The following is a 6,036-nucleotide window of genomic DNA, read 5'->3' on the forward strand; positions in this document are numbered from 1 at the left end:
ACACGTTTTGAGCTGACCCAGGGCTGATTTTGAGACGCTGCCACTGCCGCTGAAGCACATGCGCCCTATACTAAGCTTTAGTGAAGCAATAAAAATGCAGTAGTGCGCGCGCAGCCCGTTGTGTAACATGTAGTGATTGCAGTGCATGTTTAGCTGCCAATAAGAACGCTCCCACTGGAACTAACTGATGATTACCCTTTATCCTGACAAACAAAGCAGGCTGTCGATAGCATCTAACTACTTGAGACCAGAAGCCGCCGCCGCCGAAGGAGACGATGAAGAAGGCGCGCGCCGCTTGGGTCCCGTCATTCCATCCTGTCGGCCGCCCACCCCTCACGTCGGGGCTCCGGCCGACCCAAGGGTCCGCCCCTCGTGGCCCTCCCCGACCACACACATGGAGGCGAGTGAAACGCGCATTGTGTGGCGGCTCGGGCCCGGCGGCCCTTCCCCGGCCCGCTCGCGGCAACGTGTGCGCGGCGTCCACGCGTGTGCTTTTGCGGGCAAGCACGCGTGTTTTTCAACCGGAGGTCCCCGGGGCGGGACTTGAACCCGCACCTTGCCCCCGCCGCACGCCGCCACACCCGCCACGGCGCCGGGTGTTCCCAGCGCCGGGCGGGGGGCGGGTGGGCACGGCGTACAGCACGCTCGACATCAAGCTGCCCGGGGATACCGCCGCAGTGAGCGGAAATAATGTGGAAAGAAATGTGGAAAGAAACTGGAGAGCTATGTAAAAAGCACAGAATTGCAGAGGAGGAAAGGCAGCAAAAGAAATAGGGAGGGAGCGAGACGTATGGGGAAGAGCACAGCAGAGAAGAGCAAACTTTTTAACAGACCATTCAAGGGAGAAAGACGGTTAAGGCGAAGAGGAAAGAAGAAAGGTGAAGGAAGAGGTAGCAATCGAGAAGTAAGAGCGAAGAGCGAGGGAGAAGAGGGAGGGGAGGAGCCGAGCATAAATCAGTGCTCGTGTGTTCCATCCACGCGTAGAAATTCACCCAAAATCCCCCGAAGGCGGAGAGATGTTTTTGGAATTTTAGGCCGCGCTTCTACGAAATGTAGACGTTGGTTTGGCGGGATCTGAAGATGTTTTGGGGGTTTGCCCCCCCCGGGGCAGATTTTTGGGCTGAGCCCCCTGAGCGAAGCGATCCAGGGGGGGCGAAGCCCCCCAGGATTGCCCCTGTCCGTGCCTGCCTGCCTGCCTGCCTGCCTGCCTGCCTGCCTGCCTGGTGCCTGCCTGCGTCGACAAAAAGTGCCAAACTGGCGCAAACCGCGAGTGCCACGTATTATTAATTGCTATTCCCTATTGTAGAAAAATAGGCGGCAGGGAAAACTCGGCCGGAGCGAGAAGCGACCTCGTGAGTCCATGGACATCTTGACTTTCTTCAGTCCGCGAGTATAGCTCTCGGCCCCTAAATATCTTACATCCATGTATCAAAACATGTCGACAACAAGCGTCTTGGGGCAAGAATGTCGAAATTGTTTGCAACAGCCAAACCATGCGTCCCCGAGCCTTAAATGTGTCGCGGCCCGGGATCACGCGCCCGAGCCCGGCTAGCCGTTTGCGGTGCTTGAGTGGGATGTGGGTGAGGTGCATTTGGGATATCATGGACCGTGAAGTGGCGTGGGTAAGGTGGCGTGGCGTGGCGGGGACAGGGCATGTCGGTGCCTCGGCACGGCGTTGGCATAGTGGCCAGTCCCGCTGGATGGGCTTGCAAGGGTGCTGTTCATGTCGCCGGTGCCCATCATCACATCCCTTGCGCTACATGGGGCTCAGCCCATTTTCCAGCTGTACAAAGCTGACACCCCTTGTTCTGGGCATAGATGCACGCCGCGGGCCTGAGGGCATCTACAAGATACGGGCACTCGCATGCATGAAACGTACATTCGGTAGGTATGCGGAAGCAAAGGCAGTGTCTGCTGAACTGTACGTAGGTTACCCCCCTTAGGCAATGCGCTTCCTTCCAGCCGTATTAATTACCTTCAATTACCCCATACCGCTTCCAGCCATATTAATTACCTTCAATTACTTCATACCCAACTTCATACCCCTACGTATTAATTACCTATTAATTACCTTCAATTACTCAATCACCCACGCCGGCAATTTGCTGGTAGCAGCATCTGCCGTTTGTCACTTTCTATCTTACAGTACTGTTCTGCCATGTTTTTGTTTTTATGATCTGCCGGTGGGAGGCAACTGAGAGACGCCTAACGGCCACTAGGTCAAAGTGAACTTGGGGGTTTTCAGCCCGACTGTGGGGCTTGCCTGTTTGCTTCGTTGCTTGTAACGTTGAGGAGTGAGAACTCCTTCGATTACTGCATACCCCCTGGGGATCATCCAAGCCCGGCAAACTTCATAAGCGCGCCCCTTTATGTAACCCTAACGCAGTACGTGTTGGGAGAGGATGAATCAATCAGACATCGGAGGGGTGCGGCTGAGGAGAAACATGTATATATGACCACATTTGTTTACGGTTGTAGGGTAGTGAGGCAAGGCACGACCTAGCTATGAAAGCCGCCGCCGCCGCCCCCGCCTGCTGGCGTCTGCTGGTCTGCTACTGCTGCCTCCGGGTCCGGGTCAGTAGTCGCAGCGGCGCGCTGTCGCTCCTGAGCCGTGAGCTAAGCCCGCCACGCACGGCGGCGGCAGCGACGGCACGTGTTTCGGTGTGTGGTTGGGTGTGTGCGCGTGTGCGTGTGCGTGTGCGTGCGCGCTCACCACCACCTACACCACCCTTCTATTGATTCGCCTCGTCCCCCACACCTGCCTGTGTTTGGTTTAGTCTGCGCTCGTGTCTAAAACCCTTGACTACCCTATCTACCCATCTATCCACCCAAACACGCACCCAAACACCCACGCACCCACCCAAACACTTACGGCGGTAAGCTGAAGGGGGGTGGGAGTGTGTGTGGAAGGGAGGAGGGGGGGCAGATGGCACGATGACCGGGGTTACGTGTACACCGCCGCTCGTACAGCTGCCGTAGAACCCCGGCCTGCGTGTGTGTGGCATGTGTGGCACGGGGTAAGTGGGGGGCAGGCGGGAGCGTTGCAGGATGGGGAAGGGAAGGAGAGGGCGGCGTACCACGCGCACACACTACACACACATGCACGCCTATATGCGATGCATGCTCAGCACTGTCCCGCCCTGGCTAGTTGCCATTGCCGTCCCTTCATCCGTACATCGTACATCGTACATGACTCCCAGGGCCCCTCCCTCGTGTGCTGCGTCCGTAACACACGCACCTTGTGGGGTGGGTGCGTGTTTGGGGCGGGGGTGGGGGTAGGTGGTCGTGGGCGTGGGCGTGAAGACTTGGGCACAGCAGCGGGCGATGGTGATGGCAGGCGGTAGCAGCAGCATCCTTGTGCGGCGGTAGGGGTAGGCTCTTCGGGGCCTTGTATGTGCGTGTGCGTGTGGGGTTGTTGAACGACTCCTGTGTAAGTAGGGGTGGTGAGGGATGTGGGCAGTCCTTGGCTTAGGACACGGTGTGTTAGATGATGACGATTGCTTGGTGGGTGGATGTGGGTGCAGCGCTGGCAGGTACTGCGACCTCAATCGGTGGCAGGTTGCTAACGCGGCAAGGCCCCCACCCTACCCCCAAACCACGAAGGCCCAGAGACAAACCACCACCCTCCATGTGCAAACACGCACACAAACACACGCACCTGGCTGAGAGGGCGGACTGTATTGCGTTCAGTGTGACTGCAGTGCTGCGGGCTTGTGGGACCGGCACGGATGGATGGGGGTGCACTCGAATGCGCCCGGCGGCGGCGGCGATTGGCGGCGGCAGCGGCGGCGGCGGCAGCAGCAGCAGCAGCAGCAGCGGCAGCGGTAGGTTCAGCGCACGTGCTGCAATAGGGTCTTTGTGTGTGTGGGTGGGGGGGGGCGAGGGGGGGGGGGAGGGAGGGGGGGTGCGGTTGGGGGTCGTCAATAATGTGTGTGGGGCGTGGGGATGGGTGTGTGTGGTTGGGTTGGGTGCGAAGTCGTGCGTATACCCACCCGCCCCACCCCCTGCTGAGTGCCCCAGCACCGTATGCAACCCGCCAGCATTATTACACCACGTACCTTGCTGCGTCGATGTCTGTGTGGTGACGCGGACTGGGGCCGGGAAGCCGCAGTAGCAGCGGGCGGCGGCGGTAATGGCGGCAGCAGCATCGTCGGGCGGGTGGTGATGGCAGTAGCAGTAGCATCATCATCCTTGTGCGGCGATGTAGGCTCCTGCTTCAGGCCCTTGTGGTTGGGGTGGTTGGGCTCGTGTGAGGTTGTTGGAATTAAAGGCTCCTGCGAGGGAGGGAGGTGGGGGGGGGGCGGCGGCGGGCGGATGTGGGTGGTGCGTGGCGAACGTAGGCATGGACATGGTGCGATGGCGTGCGTGGGAGTGAAGGCACACGCGACACGCTGTGCTAATTGATGACGCGTGGTGGGTGATGTGTGTGCGTGGGTGCAGCGCTGCTGGCAGGGGTAGGGGGATACAGCGACCTCGGTGGCGGTCTGTTAACGCGGCAATGACCCCACAACTCCACCCCCAAAGACCAAAACCCCAGAGACAAACCACCACCCTCCATGCACAAACACCAACACAGACACACACACACACACACACACACACACACACACACACACAACACACACACACACACAACACACACACACACACACACACACACACACACACCTGGTTGAGAGGTAGGCGGCGGACTGCATTGCGTTCGATGCGATTGCAGTGCTGGGGGCTTGGGCACGAATGGATGGTGGTGCGCTCGAATGCGCCCGCCAGCAGTAGCAGCAGCAGTAGCAGGTGGCGTTGTAGAGCACGTGCGTGTAGCAGCAGGGCCTGTGTGCATGGTGAGGGGAGGGAGGGGGGGGGGCAGGGTGGATGCGTTTGGGGGTCGTCGGTGGGTATGGGGTGTGGGGACGGGCTGGCTGGGTTGGCTTGTGCCATGGCGGCGGTTGCTTGCAGCAGCAATCATTGCAACATGGTAATGAAGAGGGAATGGATCGAACTCCGTGCACGCTTAATCACCCTTACCCCCAACCCCGCAATGGCGTACTTACGACACACACACCCCTCCATCCCACCCCCACACCGTACCCCGCCGGCACCGCTCCCCACACACCTTGCTGCGTCTGCGTCTTGTATGTGGTGAGAACGCGGGCCGGGGCGGCAGCAGAAAAGCGGCAGCAGCATCGGGCGGTTGGTGATGGCAGTAGCAGTAGCAGCAGCAGCCTTGTGCGGCGGTGTAGGCTCTTGCTTCAGGCCCTTGTGGGTGTGGGGTGGTTGCGTTCGGCCCGTGTGGGGTTGTTGAAAGGCTCCATCCTACCCGGGTGGGAGGCAGCAGGCGGGGGGGGGGGGATGTGGACGGCGCATGTAGTCGTTAACACGGTGTGCTGAGTGATGACGCGTGGTGGGTGGCGGTGATGGGCGAGTGAACGTGCGTGGATGCAGCGCTGGCAGGGTTGGCAGGTACTGCGACCTCGGTGGCCGTTTGCTAACTAACGCAGCAGGGACCCCGCTCCAACCCCGAAACCCAAAGCCCCAGAGACAAACCGCGCACCATACACACACACACACACACAGACACACACACACACACACACACACACACACACGCACACACACACACACACGCACGCACGCACACACACACACACACACACACACCTCTGGTTGAGAGGGCGAACTGCATTGCGTTCAGTGCGAATGCAGTGCTGCGGGCTTGTGGGACCGGCACGGATGGATGGGGGTGCGCTCGAATGCGCCCGGCGGCGGCGGCGATTGGCGGCGGCAGCGGCGGCGGCGGCAGCAGTAGCAGTAGCAGCAGTAGCAGTGCGGGTGGTGATGAGGAAGGATTGCCGGTGCGGGCAGTAGCGAGCAGTGGCGTTGCAGTGCACGTGCGCCAGCAGCAAGGTCTGTGTGGGAGGGATGGGGGGGGCAGGGTGGATGCGTTTGGGGGTCGCCGGAGGTATGGGGTGTGGGGACGGGCTGGCTGGGTTGGGTGCCATGTATGGGGTGTGGGGACGGGCTGGCTGGGTTGGGTGCCAT

This window comes from Chlamydomonas reinhardtii, chromosome 8, assembly GCF_000002595.2.
Source record: "Chlamydomonas reinhardtii strain CC-503 cw92 mt+ chromosome 8, whole genome shotgun sequence".
NCBI classification, from domain to species: domain Eukaryota; kingdom Viridiplantae; phylum Chlorophyta; class Chlorophyceae; order Chlamydomonadales; family Chlamydomonadaceae; genus Chlamydomonas; species Chlamydomonas reinhardtii.